The sequence below is a fragment of the Amblyomma maculatum genome, chromosome 3, assembly GCF_055883805.1.
Source record: "Amblyomma maculatum isolate TAMU_Amacu chromosome 3, ASM5588380v1, whole genome shotgun sequence".
NCBI lineage: Eukaryota > Metazoa > Arthropoda > Arachnida > Ixodida > Ixodidae > Amblyomma > Amblyomma maculatum.
The window spans coordinates 116992269-117007939 of record NC_139346.1 but is presented as its reverse complement, the minus strand read 5'-3'; the positions used below and the strand labels follow the sequence as shown (position 1 = coordinate 117007939).

The window sequence follows — 15671 nt, the reverse complement described above, 5'->3', positions numbered from 1 at the left end:
TCGGAATGCCCGCTCGGATACCAGCGGCACGGTTTTCTTTTTTATTTTTACAAATTTCACTCCAGGGAGCAAACAAACACACAACGATCCGAGAGTAGGTCGTATACTCACAAAAAAGCGACATTCCGTGCTTGATTAAGCGTTTATTTTTACGATAATCACATTTCTGCGGCCAAACTGCCCCATACCTCGTCAGCCATGGCGGCCATGTTGACAGCGGCCGCTCAAACCGGAAATGCCAGCTTTCCGCGCTCCTATTGGCTCGCGTCGACAGTCGTTTCCGGTTCGAGAGGACGCCGCGCCGCCCGCGCGTCAAATATCTGGCAGGGCCAGATCGGTGGCGGCGCGCGTTTTTTCTGACGCGGGGCGTCGAGTGCGCGCCGTCGGGCGTAAAACGCCGGTTTGACGCGGCAAAAACGCTCCATGTATTCCGGCCTTTAAGCGCCACGGGCGCGTCGTTTTGTAACGGCGGCAAAATGGTCGGGGCGTGCGCGCCCTCCGCGATTACGCGAGTCCACTTGCGCATGCCTTGCTCTGTCGCCATTTTCGTAGCTGTATTTCCTCCCGTTCTTCCTTTTATCTCTCCAATATTTTTTTTTTTTCGCGCATAGACAAAGCACAGTGAAATGCGCGTAAAAAAAATGAAGAAAATGTTTGTTTCAAGCTTGCAGTTCTCCCTTCCAGCGTCGAGTTTCCATCCGCCCTGTTTCAGCTCCGACCGACAGCGGAACTACGGCGAAAGAAAACAAAAGCACTGCGCCAAGCAACGTCCGACACGACTACGATTGGCCATCAGGATGAATTGTGTGCAGTACAGTACAGCAAAGTAGAGCCCATGAAAACGCAGTACTAAAGTACAGTAAGTAAGTTATATAGTATAGTACAGTACAGTACAGTACAGTACAGTACAGTACAGTACAGTATAGTATAGTATAGTATAGTATAGTATAGTATAGTATAGTATAGTATAGTATAGCATGGTGTAGTGTTAGTGTAGTTTAGTGTAGTGTAGTGTAGTTTAGTGTAGTGTAGTAGCAAATTTAGCACTGGTGTTAGCATGTAGACATAAACTGGGTTCTGTTACGACCAAGCATCCGCATTTGCGCGCTCTATTGTTCGCCTGTGGGCATGGATAAGTTTTGTGAATATGTGGTGATGGTCCAATGGCTCTAAGTGAGCCTGTTTCCAGGAATCCTGTTTTGTAAGCATGTTTTGCTTTGTGGACAACCTGCAAATGCCAAATTGGCCCTGTCAAGAGAACGTCTGGAAAAACACAAAGAAACGTCCCCCTGCGGGAAATAGCAGGAAGTGCTTTCTTTTGTTCACCCTTCCAGTCGAGAAGTGCTATCCTCCAGTGATGAATGCCTCCTATCCAAAGGAGACGACAGAGTGACATGTCCGCTGACGTGCAGGACAAGAAAGGAGCATGACTCATACGGCCATTAAGTGATTTCCTGGGAATGCAGGAAAGATTTGCAATTGTCGAAAAGGGACAATGTTGGGAGCCCTATGCGGCGCCACGTGCACTCGGGTTTCTGAGAAGTAAAACCCCTTGTCAGAACCAGCCTGTGGTTTCTTTGCTGAAGAATAGAAATGTACCTCCTCTCCTCGCCGTTCCCAAGCTTTTCCCGCCAACAAGTGATCACGCCCAACGAATGAATGCCGGACCAGTCAGTGCTTCAGACCATCAGTGCAGTGATGTGTACGATTGGATGCCGATACCTGAGGGGCGTGCCCTGGATTTGGTTGGTCAACATCTTCAGAGAGGGGCTGGACATAGGGGGGTTTTTAAGGACGCTGCAGAGCACGAAATGTCGCTCTGGGCCCTGGGTAAACGGCTCATCCAGTCGCTTCTCGCTATGAACTCTTAACGCTTGCCATTTTGCTGATGTACCCTTCTTTTTCGTGTAAATAATCTTGTAAATAAGTTTCTCAAAGTGCCATTAAACCTGCTTGTACATATTTCACCAACTTCGAAGATTCAATCCTACTTCAACCCCGAGTCTCTGCACGCTACCAAGTGAAGGCCGGGTCGACATAGCCCCAGCGTCACGACAACTGGTGATCAGCGGTGGGATCTGAATCTACAAGCACAACGACTGGTGCCCAGCGTTGGGATCTGAATCTACAAGCCACAACATCTGGTGATTGGAGGTGGATCTGAAGCTACAAGCCACAACACCTTGTGATCGGAGGTGGCATCTCAAGCAACAAGCAGGAGCAACAATCGGCCAAGAGGGCAGCTCGGAACATCGATCGCATGTGTGGGTGAGTGCTTGGCTTTTCTTCTGATGTGGACCAGGTTCTAGAACAGGGTTAGATTTTAGAACTGGTAAAAAGAGTGTGGAAACGCCTTTAGGTTTGGTAGTTTGCACAGTTGTTTTGGAAGTAGCCGACACTCGGAGCGATCATGGACCTACAAAAGCTGCAGAAACCGGACCTGTTGCTATTGTGTGAGGAATTGGGAATTGATACAAGTGGTTTGGCACGAAAACCCTTGATTATAAAGGCAATCACTGATCTGGGAACCGATGATGAGGAGCTCAGTGAAGCATGGAACCTCATCGGTCAAAAAAAGGAACAGCTCAGACAGCAGAAAGAGCGTGAAATTGAAAGAGAAGCAAAAAAGCGGGAGCTAGAAATTGAGCTCCGGAAATTAGAAGTAGAGTTGAGCAAGAGGTCGGGCAATTGTCCCCAGCTAGCGGTACCTCTTCTCAACAAGGAGGCAGATTTCAAGATGTCAAAGTACATGCAGCCATATGTGATATCAGGGGATATCGGTCTGTATCTGGGTAACTTTGAGCGAACTTGCGAAGAACTGTCCTTCCAGCGAGACACGTGGTCTCAGAGATTATTGACGGTTCTGCCCTGCGAGGCAGCGGAGGTTGTCGCGCGGCTAAGCAAGGAGGACGCGGACAACTACGAGAAGGTCAAAGCTTGCCTTCTGATTTTCGGAGACAGAGATGTGCAGGCCTTAACACGTTCAAAGGCGCGAGAACTAGCTACACTGCTCATTCCAGAAAAATCCACAGCGGAGGAAACGGCAGTTAAAACAGTGGTAGATGCTGAAGATAGCAGATCAGAAAACTTTGAGAGCGAGGCATCTCAGATAAGTCAACTAGAAAGTGAGCTTGATAAGACACGGAATGAGGACGTTCTAGAGAGTAACCTCTTGCCGCCAGTGTCTAGTAATCTCACGAGACTTTTAAGTGGAACCCGAGAGGACTTAGCTATAGAGCAAGCCAATGATCCCAAGATACAGGAGATAAGGGAGCGCCACCGCGCCACTAAGACAGCAAACAATATTTCTTTCGAGATGAGAAAGGGAGTGCTGTATCGCTTATTCAAGGATAAGCGCGGAGTAGAGCGGGACCAATTAGTCGTTCCCCAAAAGTATCGCGGAGACTTACTGCGACTTTCCCATGGCAGCTCGTGGTCATGTCACCTTGGAATAAAGAAAACAAAGCAGAGGCTGTTGCAAGAATACTATTGGCCTGGATGTTTTAAGGACACGGAAAATTTTGTACGGTCATGCGACACGTGCCAGCGGGTTGGAAAGGCGCAAGATAAGTGGAAAGCTCCGATGGTGTTAGTACCAATCATTACCGAGCCGTTTCACCGGTTAGTAATAGATATAGTTGGGCCACTTCCTGTGACCGAGTCAGGGTACCGTTATATCCTCACTATGTTATGCCCAGCCACAAAGTTTCCAGAGGCTGTTCCGCTGCGCGAGGTGACGTCCGAGAGTGTAGTGGATTCGCTGCTGTCAGTGTTTGCACGAGTTGGATTCCCTTCCGAGGTCCAAAGTGATCAGGGTAGCGTTTTCACGAGTGTCCTCACCACCTCCTTTCTCGAGCGATGCGGCATTAAGGTAGTGCATAGCTCGATCCATCATCCGCAGAGCAACAGCGTAGAAAGATGGCACTCTGTTCTCAAACGAGTCCTGAGGGGACTGTGCTATGAAAACAAGCGCGAATGGGATACCTGCCTGCCTGCAGCGCTTTTCGCTTTGCGGTCAGTGCCGCACGAATCCACTGGATTTAGCCCAGCCGAGTTGGTGTACGGAAGGTCACTGCGCTCACCTTTGCGAATGGTGCGCGAAGCCTGGGAGGGGCGCGGAGAAGACCCAACAGTAGTAGAATTCATTCTGAACCTCTTGAATCGCTTACATAACACTAAGGAACTCGTTGAGGCCAGCATGAAGTCAGCCCAGGCTCGTTCCAAGGTGTACTATGATAAGAAAGCCCGTCAAAGGACGTTTTGTATCGGGGACCAGGTGATGTTGCTGAGAAGTTCAAGGCAGAATAAGCTCGAAGTACAGTGGGAAGGACCGGCTGAAGTCGTTGCAAAGCTTTCTAACACTAACTACGCAGTGAAAATTCCCGGTAGGCGTAAAGAAGTGCGCATTTATCATTGCAATCTTATGAAGCCTTATGTGCAGAGGGAAGCCGTGGTAAATCTAACGTTAAACCTTCCCGAGGAGATGGGGGACAACTTGATTTGCCTCAGCGGAAAAGGAAGCAACGCTCAGGAGCTTCTCAAAAAGACGGAGCAGAGAGGAGAACTAAAGAAATCCCAGCTGTCCGATCTGGGCGAGATAATAACAGAGTTTGAGGCCTGCTTCGTGGACAGGCCAGGCAGAACTGATTTGACTGAGCACGATATTGAGCTGACTTCAGACGTGCCAGTGCGATCAAGGTGCTACCGATTTTCTCCAAGGCAAAGAGAAATTCTGGATAGGGAAGTAACTCGCATGCTGGAACTGGGAGTAATAAAACCCTCGGAAAGCGATTATGCTTCGCCTATGATCTTAGTAGAAGCTCCAGGTAAAGACCCTAGGCCTGTGGTAGACTACCGAAAGCTAAATTCTCTCACCAGGGATCAAGTGTATCCTATTCCGAATATTGAGGAGAGAGTAGAACAGGTCAGTAGAGCGGCATATGTGACTACGCTGGACCTTACTCGAGGATACTGGCAAGTACCGCTCACTGAACGCGCCAGCAGATACGCGGCTTTCGTCACTCCGACGGGCAGCTACCAGCCAACAATGATGAGTTTCGGGCTCAAAAATGCTCCATTTTGTTTTTCCCGACTCATGGATAGGGTTTTAAAGGGGTGTGAAACATTCGCGGTGCCTTATTTAGACGACATTGCGGTTTTTTCCGACTCATGGGCGGACCATATGGTACATCTAAGAGCTGTACTGAGCCTTTTGCGTCAAGCTGGACTAACCGTAAAGGCCGAGAAATGTTGCCTGGCAAGGGCGACCGTGGACTACTTGGGTCACAATGTAGGTCAAGGTTTCAGGAAACCCAGCGAGATTAAGATTTCTGCGGTAGCAGACTACCCGCGGCCGAGCACGAAGACGGAAATTCGAGCATTCCTGGGTCTGACTGGGTACTACAATCACTACATCCCTAACTATTCAGCTTTGGCTAGCCCTCTGACCGACGCTCTCCGCAAGACAGAACCGACAAATGTAGTCTGGGACGAACAAAAGGAAGCCTCCTTCGTAAACCTGAAGGCTGTGCTGATTAGCCGTCCGGTATTGCGAGCTCCAGACTATGGCCGAGAATTCACGGTCCAGTGTGATGCCAGTGATCGAGGGTTAGGTGCTGTTCTCTGCCAGAGAGATGACGACGGTAATGAGCACCCCGTGCTCTACTTGAGCAGAAAACTGAGTTCTAGAGAGAGGGCTTATTGCGCGTCAGAGAAGGAATGCGCTTGCATTGTATGGGCCATTCAAAAATTGCAGTGCTATCTTGGAGGGGCCAAATTCACCGTAGAGACGGACCATTGTCCCCTGGCTTGGCTGCAAACTGCGACATCGAAGAACAGTCGCCTTCTTAGGTGGAGCTTGATTTTACAGCAGTACAATTTTGAAATAAGATACAAAAAGGGGAAGTTAAATGGGAATGCGGACGCGCTTAGCCGCTCTTTCTAAGCGGTCCGAGATGTTCCTCACCATGTATCCAAATTGATAATCAGGTTTTTTTTTTTTTTCGTGCGCTTGAATATAGATGACTATGTAAAGCAGCACGTTTGGTTTTCGAGGCATACGTGGGTCCTGAACGTCTTGAGAGTGGGCTTTTCTCGAACAACAATGGCAGTTTTCTTTTGACCTGGTCTCTTCAGACGGGAGCCGAGTGCTTGCTTCGACATGTGGTTGAGTTTCAGATAGCTCGAGCAATTTGGCCTACAACAATCAAGACAACGCGACAAGCAACAGCGAGCTTCAAGCGTTCACGTGCAGGCCATTAAGTCGTCTCTTCATGCAGCAGCTGGGACTGCTGCCCTCCGAGTCTCTTCTGGCGGGGGAGGAGGCTGTTACGACCAAGCATCCGCATTTGCGCGCTCTATTGTTCGCCTGTGGGCATGGATAAGTTTTGTGAATATGTGGTGATGGTCCAATGGCTCTAAGTGAGCCTGTTTCCAGGAATCCTGTTTTGTAAGCATGTTTTGCTTTGTGGACAACCTGCAAATGCCAAATTGGCCCTGTCAAGAGAACGTCTGGAAAAACACAAAGAAACGTCCCCCTGCGGGAAATAGCAGGAAGTGCTTTCTTTTGTTCACCCTTCCAGTCGAGAAGTGCTATCCTCCAGTGATGAATGCCTCCTATCCAAAGGAGACGACAGAGTGACATGTCCGCTGACGTGCAGGACAAGAAAGGAGCATGACTCATACGGCCATTAAGTGATTTCCTGGGAATGCAGGAAAGATTTGCAATTGTCGAAAAGGGACAATGTTGGGAGCCCTATGCGGCGCCACGTGCACTCGGGTTTCTGAGAAGTAAAACCCCTTGTCAGAACCAGCCTGTGGTTTCTTTGCTGAAGAATAGAAATGTACCTCCTCTCCTCGCCGTTCCCAAGCTTTTCCCGCCAACAAGTGATCACGCCCAACGAATGAATGCCGGACCAGTCAGTGCTTCAGACCATCAGTGCAGTGATGTGTACGATTGGATGCCGATACCTGAGGGGCGTGCCCTGGATTTGGTTGGTCAACATCTTCAGAGAGGGGCTGGACATAGGGGGGTTTTTAAGGACGCTGCAGAGCACGAAATGTCGCTCTGGGCCCTGGGTAAACGGCTCATCCAGTCGCTTCTCGCTATGAACTCTTAACGCTTGCCATTTTGCTGATGTACCCTTCTTTTTCGTGTAAATAATCTTGTAAATAAGTTTCTCAAAGTGCCATTAAACCTGCTTGTACATATTTCACCAACTTCGAAGATTCAATCCTACTTCAACCCCGAGTCTCTGCACGCTACCAAGTGAAGGCCGGGTCGACATAGCCCCAGCGTCACGACAGTTCCCTTAAAATGCCCCTCAGAGCATAGAGGCGCTTCCCGCGTTTTGTCTGCGTCGAAATACGCACCCTCGGTCTCAGCCCCCTATAATGACAAAGCCACGACTAAGCCACGACTAAGCCACAACAGTCCAACTTCCTGAACTATGGCCTCGCTCGCCCAAACAGTGTCGGACGGGTTTCCGTTTCGCGTAAGCACTATAGGCACAGGCGTACGCGTACACATGGCGTGAGCAGCGTAATAAGTCCGTTCCCAGAGCCCCGCGGATGAGAGCTCTCGGCGTGCGGTGAGGAGCGCACGCCTGTTATAAACGGCTAAACACTCTCCAAGCCGAGGGTCCAACAGGATTGTCATTGAGCGCTGTTTGCATTGCGATGTGCAGAGGACGAGAGAAAAAAAAAAAAAGTTATCGGAGGGGCAGCAAGTACAGCGGCGATAAAGTTAAGGGTATAGTGAGCGCAACTGATACATGGCGCCTGACGCTACGCTGGCTCGGTCCTGTCAGTCAAAAGAGAAATAACAAATGCCGCATCTACGCCGAGGCCAAAACGTCTGGGACATAACGCCCGGACAACGCTCCCATTTCTAAGCGTTCTTCATACGTTTATCCTTTCTCGGGTTTAGGAAATAGAGTGCAGATGGCGCCGCGCCAGGAGTCGAGCACTGTAAATGCCTAGCTTAAAAAAAACAATAACAATAATTAAAACAATGAAGAGGCTCGAGAGATGCTGGTTACGTTTAACGGCGCTTTCGGTAATAACCATACATGCACTAGTAAAATATTCCTATATATATATATATATATACACTGCTATCTGGCTCGTACCGGAAATATTTATGCCTGCTTGAAAGTCCAGCGTGACAGTTACAGCGCCTTCGCATGCACTGCCGTTATAACACACCGCCATCAAAGATTAACACACGCAAGAGTAAAACATGCACATGCAGTATAATGGGCGTGCATTACCCGGCCTCCAGAACTGAAAGTCGTAAATTCTGCTTTCTCACCCCCCCCCCCCCCCCCCCCCCGAAAATCCACTAGGTAAAAAACTAACATTGGGAACAGAAAAAAAAAAAAAAAAAAATGGTACGATACCGCGAAAGGGAGAAAGAAAATGACAAGGGACTAACCGCAAGCTGGGTTCAGGCCAGAATTAACGGCCCAGACTTCATTAAATTCTCTCCCTCTCTTGGCCAGCTTTTCGATGATGGCGGTGCACATATCGGCCGCATAATCCCCGCGACAGACAGCGTGGACACGACGGCGGAAGGGGAGGGGGAGGCGGGACGGAAGCGGCCGCGGGCCATAAATAACCGCGACGAGCGGCCGCCGCCAAATTGCGTAATTTCTCAATACCGGCGCCCATGAAAAAAAAATAATAATAAATAATAATAATAAAAAAAAAAAGAACGCAAGAAGGAACAAAAGAACTTCGGTTTCAAAACGAAGAGAGGCAGTCAAACCAGAAGGAGGGGAACGCTGTGGATAAGTCCGTAATGAAGGGAGATGGTCTGGCGGAGGAAGGAGAGGAGAAGATACAAAGGTCCGCAGACTCCGCTCCCGGGATTTGTAGCACGGACTGGACGCTATCCATTTTGTAGTTGTACCATTGCGGATAAAGGGGATAAATGTAAAGTACGACCAATTAGAGTAACGCTTTCATTCGTATATCTAATTATTTCGATGTACATATCGAAGTTATGGCGATCACATTAAAGAGAGGGGGGGGGGGGGGAGGGTTTTTTACAACCAGCTATTATTATCATCATTACTTGCAAATGCTGTTGTCTCGTCGAGCGAGGTAAAGAAAGATAACAGCAGGAGTAAGTACATGTACACGGCTCACAAGTCATGCGTGCAAAAGAAACACAAACAAATAACCAGCGTAATAAATTCACTAATAAAACATGAGTGTATAGTGGCCCTTGACCCAACATCACAAATAAGACAGCCATTACCATCGCTTTCAAAGTAAAGCTAGCAGAAGAAAACCAGGGGCGATCGACATGCACTCCAAAGCCTCCGAAGTGAGACACTCTGGAGAGATTGCATCTGAAAGCCGCCAGTGGGCCGAGTTCACAGGGCGGGCTGTTTTCTTTTAAGGTAGCTGTCACACAACACAGGTGTAGGTGTGATCATAGATGCTCTTACATCAGTCGTGCACCTGTTTCGCCCCCTGGTTCGACTTGTTCTTCACGGATGACAACCATCCGTTGGCGCAACTGTTAAGGCACCTCCACCAGTATTATTAGCCCACGAACAAGTGATGAATTTACTTGCGTCCACAAGTCTCGTGCTTATTCATGGTCGCTGTGAATTAAACTGCGGGAATGCAAAGACAAATAAAAAATGTTGCATAGGCGAAGCAAAGGAAGCGGCCGAGCCGCCAGCGTGCAATTAAGGCGACCGGTACGCGTCGTTAACTGGAGCTGCGGTGCTGTCACAAGGAACTGCTGCACAGTAACAGCCACAATTTCTGTGTACAGTGTCGCATTCCTTGCGTAATGTCAGTGTTCGGATAAGTAGCTATGCTGGACGCCTGCCTCGCTACAGCGCGAACATGCTTGCGAATCCCCCAATGGGCACCTAGAGGTGTCACAAATCGTCACTGTGTACGTCGCCCTGTCCCGTTGCGGCCATTGGTGACAGTCGCTCCCGGAGCCGCACGCTCCACCCTCTGTTCGATTTCGTGAGGTCGCTGTTTCCGCAATGTTTTCATGCCCATTCACCGTACCGTTAAAAGCTCACGCTGTCTGAAACCGCAAAGTCATAGCTCCCATAACCTCTCTTTTTCACATCATCAACAGCCGGACTAAACCCACTGTAGGGCGAAGGCCTCTCCCACATTCCTCCAATTAACCCGGTCCTGTGCTAGCTGCATCCACTTAACACCTACTTTCTGCCACCCCCTGCTACGCTTTCCTTCATTTGGAATCCAGTTTGTTACTCTAAGCGACCATCGGTTATCCTCTCTCCGCACCATACATGTCCTGCCCATGCGCATTTCTTCTCGATTTCCACTAGAATGTCAGTACCTTGAGTTATTTCTCTGGCCAACTCTGCACGCTTCCTATCTCTTAACGTTACCCCTACCATTTCTCATTCTACAGGCCTCTACGTTGTCCTCAACTTAAGTAGAACCCTCTTGGCTAGCCTCCATGTTTCAGCCCCATAGGTGAGTACAGGTAAGATGCAACTGTTGTATACTTTCATCTTGAGCGATACCGGTAAGCTGCTAGTAATAATCTGCGAGTGCTTGCCAAATGCGCTCCATCCCAGTCTTATTCTCCTTGTTATTTCACTTTCACGTTCCGGATCTGCGGTTACTACCTGTCCTAAGTAGACATATTCGCCTGCTACTTCCAGTGCTTCACTACCTAACGTAAACTGCTGTTCCTTTCCGAGGATGTTGAACACTTAGTATTGTGCATATTGGTTTTCAAGCCTACCTTTCCGCTTTTTCTGTCTAGGTCATCAATCATTCTTTGCAGTTAATCCACTGAGTTACTGAGAAAGGCAATGTCTTCAGCGAATCGCAGATTACTGAGGTATTCTCCATCTACCCTCATCCTTAACGCCTTTCATTCCCAGACTCAGTACTTCCTCTAAGCAAGCTGTGACTAGTACTGGAGAGATCATGTCTCCTTGCCTAACACCTTTCTTTACAAAAATTTTGTATCGAATCTTTTTTTCCCGTGGTGCATCCGATATACCACGCATGCTTTATTCATGGTGTTCCTCCACTGCTTTATAAGTGGAGGAACGCCCTCGGCGTACAGCTAGCGTCTGTAGAGTTGACTGTTCCCACGTGTCATTCCTATCTTCGACGGTTTTGCAGGGACAGCGCGGCGGCCCTTTTAGATTCAAGCATTCGAAATGACCTGTGTTAGTCAGGAGCACGCCGAGGTTGGGGCGTTTATATCTACATATAGGCGGGCGCGTGACTTACGCCAAACAGCTCCAAAACAAAGCTTATTTGTATCGGGTTGCTCGCAGTATACCAAGCGAAATGGAATCGACTGATGCAAGCTCCTGTATATTAAAAAGAACTGAATGATCCTAAACACGCCGCGTAAAGGGCTGGAATAAAACAATAGCACGTAAATATGAGAAGGCTACAAACACCACTTATAATCCAGGACGACAAAAAGCATATAGCATTTAAACCTAGCCTTGGCGGTAGGCCTCTCATGAGCGAGCAAGTAAGCGACAGGGGACGGGGTAGAATACCGATTTCGCTCGTTCTCGGCGAAAGGACGGAAAGTGTCGAAGTTTACGTACTTCGTTTAGCATTTTACACAGTCGTACTTGCATGACCGTCCTCAAGAATTTGTCGTTTTGATCACGAAGGAAAAAAAAAAACGCGAGACAACCTGTCGCAAAAAGAGATGCACAAGGCCCAAGCCCCCCGCCTTAACAGGCAGAAAGAGGTTGGTTCTGCTGCACTTTTCCCATGTTGATGTCCACATGAAAACGGCAAAGACACGATGAATTTTTTGAATGCTAACACGCGTCGCCGAAAGCACATTCATTACGTACCATATCTTTGCCACAAGGAAAACATTGCACACATAAGCGCGTGAGAACATTGACAACGGCTTGCCCTGCCATGAATCAGCTTTCTCTCTCGCTCTCTCTGCTTGGCCAGCCCAGAATGGGGTGGGATCCTGGTACGATTCAAGCGGCACGCCTAAATACTGGGTCGGCAATTTTGACCATTGCAAACGAAAAAAGTATTCAGGCGTAACATCCCAGTCTCCATGCCAGAAACCGGCACTTTTTTCCCAATTTACTTCACAGCCTGTCTGTCGGCATAATTTTTCAACAAGGGCAGTAACTTCTTGAATGCTTTCTCTGCTTGAGCAGAATACAGCGATGTCATCTGCATATGCCAGCATTTTGACCTGTGCTGACTGCAGCATAAAACCAGTTATACGTTCATTGTTTATGATAGACCGGCAGAGAGGCTCGAGGTAGGCCGCAAACAGTAGGGGTGACAGGGGGCAGCCTTGCCTCACCGACGACAGCACACGAATGCTGTCAGTGAGCTCTCCATTCACAATTATCCGTGTCGTGCAGTTCGCATACACCATTCGAACACCTTCCTCAATCACTCGCCCTATGTTTGAGTGTGTCAATACTTCGAACAAGGCATCGTGCGAAACGCGATCGAATGCTTTGGCGAGATCCAGCTGTATCATTGCCACTCGAGATCCAATCGCGTCACAACACTCCAAAACAGTTCGTACCACGTGCACATTAGTTGCGATGCTTCGACCTTTAATGCCGCACGTCTGGTGTGGCCCAACCAGACTCGGTATTACACTTTGAAGCCTTTTCGCCAGCACTTTCATGTATATTTTGTAACCCACGTTGGTGAGGCTTATCGGCCGATAAGAACCCACCAACAGGCGTTTTCCTGGCTCATCATACTTCGGAATCAAAACAATGTGCGAGGTAGAAAACGAAGGTGGGACCTGCTTACGTTCGTATGACTCATCCAGCACTTTAAGCAAAATCTGGGCTGTGTAATCTTTAAATGCTTTGTAGAAAGCAGCGCCAAGCCCATCAGGTCCTGGCGACTTTCCCATTGGAAGGTCGTCTATCGCACTTTCTATTTCTGTCAAACTTATGGGTCGTTCTAGACGCGTTTTAACATCCTCATCGAGCTTTGGCATTTGGCGCAAAAATTCTGCCTGAAAGCCATTTTTGACTTCGCGTTTACGGCCAAGCAATTCATTGTAGTGTTCTATAAAGGTATTTTTGATAGTAGCAGGGTCACTAGTTACAGCACCTCGGTTGTCAATTTGCCGTATTTCCTTTTGATACGCGTGCCGTTTCTCATCTGACAGCGCTCGCTTAGTTGGCGTCTCCCCCGCCCAAAATTTTTCCGACCTTGCTCTTATCACTGCTGCCTTATACTTTTCAGTGTCAATGTTTTCAAGTTGTCGTTTCAAGGCTTTTATTTCTTCTGCATATCTTCCCGGCTGGATGCTATCCATGCTAAGCAAAAACTCAAGCTCCTCGTGCATTTCTTTCTCTTTTCTTTTTTCCTCATATCGAATTGCGCTTGCAGTTTTGATAGCTAAAAGCTTTACTCTCTGCTTTAGCTCCTCCCACTCAACTATATAGCTTTCGGCCTGCGTCGAAAGTAATTTATCGAGTTCTTTCGTTGTCTCTCTTAGAAAACTGTCGTCCTCTAAAAGCTTCACGTTAAATTTCCACAGGTGCCAGTTAAATCGTGACCTCCGCTGTTTCCTGCCAAATGTTCCAATTACTAAGCAATGGTCACTGAAGCTTACGGGCTTAACGTCATACTCTGTGCACAATGAAGCCAGTTCAACAGAGACATAAATTCGATCTAATCTGGCGTGGCTATCCCTTTGAAAATGCGTGTATTTAGGGTGTGCGTCGTAAGAGAACAAATAGCCAACGTCTTCGAGATTACACTCATTAATTAAAGAGTGCAGCAGCTGAGCACTCTTATCCCTCACTGGCAAATTTTTTGCGCAGTCCTGAGCGAAACAAACACAGTTGAAGTCTCCTATCAATATTACTACCTTGTCGCACCTAGATGCATTTCGAGACTTTCGAAAAATGTTCTGCGCTCGCTCACCGCGTTCGGAGCATAAACACAGACAACACGATAGGCCTAACCGGCACTTTCAGAGGTTAAGATATGGTTCTAGCTAATACGCTGTTTTGCAGTGTGAAAGTTGCGAAGGTAGTAGGAGCGTTTACCGCTTAACTGACTGTCCAGCTTGCTGAGAGTAAACTGCAGAGAGTTTGAATCATGCCATGTTGTGCAGTAACAGGTAAAACTTTCGGCGGATTTTCTAAAACCTTAGGCGGATTTCACAGGGCCGGCCACGGGACCACGACTGCTGTTGGTTCTGTTGTAAAGTTTAAACGCAAGTTCTGCGCTTTTTGCGCACACAATTCTTGAAACACATTGAATTATGCAACAAAAAATTATTGCGTGATGCGTAACATAGCGTTGAAATTGGGTTGCGAAGTAGCGACGCAGCGGCTAGACGTTAAACACAATGATCGAAGTGCGCAGGAGGATCGGCATCTCTGCTGGCTTCAGGAAAATAATCGCTTCTTTTCATCATTTCTTTATCACGTACTATGTTCATTTTGCACTATTTTGTGCAGTTCGGAAAAGCGGAAAGATTGCTCACGGTCCCGACGAGCGCCACAAATCTATGCGCCCCGAATTCACTCGCCCCGAAAAGAAAACGCTGCCGTTGATATTCCACACGCATTCGGCGGCCTCAAGTATTTTGGCGGCTAACGCTCGCGTTTCGGTCAGGGATTATGCATTGATTCTACTTTTTTACGTATATTAGTGCTGAAAGATATTCGCCGTCGACGTGGTGTATAGAGTCGGCTTTGCGTTTCGAGAAAGTTTTTGCTCGCCGGCCGATCTCGGAAAGACTCCGTCACCGACAGTCGGCAGACTGGTTTTGTCGGTGTCCCCGGCCTCAAAGCCTGTCACACTGGGAAGACATTTGGTTTTCGGTCGTGTTGGTGTCGTCGTCGGCCTAGTGTGACGTGTTACTTCGGAGGCCAACACCATCGACTTAAGGTAGGTCGCTATTCGTCTAAAAGAGTGCAGGCGAGCACACTGATTGCAAGGCGGCATAATACCCGATCACTAGGTCGCACCCGACAGCAATAGACAAGTGATGCACCCACTCACCCGCGGTCGCAAGTAACAGGGCAGAGGGTCAACCCTCGTGATCTTCAGAGGCGTATACGTGTGCATTGCGTGACGCGTGGGGACACCACCAACTCGATCACACCCCTCGCTAAGCAGCGCCAACAGCACTAACCGAAGCACTCGCGACAACGAACAGTTGCGCGTTGACGCCCGCTCTGCGTATGAGCGCAATTCACCCTTTCGGATACCGTGCACCTGCTTCCGAAAGTGGTTCGAAGAGCGTAATCATTCGGCAAATAACGAAGCTAGCGACCCCCGCCCTTTCAGGGCTGCCGCAACACCGAAGCATTGCCAACGGTCGCTCGAAGGTCATATCGCGCCGGCAGGCGTTCTACCTGCGCGGAGGCAACGAAACCGCTCGAGCTACTCCGCTCTATAAGTGCGTTATCTGGAGTTATCACTCACTTTTCGAGCTCGGAATGAGCCAAAAATTAAACAGATACGACATGCCCTCGCAATCAAACTTCAGCACGGAATGCTTGGTTGTTTAGCACCTCTCACTCACACAAATTGCGCAAGGGACAGTAATTTCATGGCTGTTTCTCATCTAACGAACCACGCGATGTTTCCAAACAGACGCAGCCTCGCCCCACCTGAACCTGTGCTGCCAGGATACTACGAGCCCGTATCAACGTCTTTTC

The 15671-nt window shown here is 48.5% G+C and overlaps 1 protein-coding gene across 2 annotated transcripts in view; it reads right to left on the bottom strand.

The window, feature by feature from the left end:
* LOC146195780 (transmembrane protein 47) overlaps nt 1–15671 on the bottom strand; it is a 117987-nt gene that overhangs the window by 73608 nt on the left and 28708 nt on the right. The window lies entirely within an intron of this gene.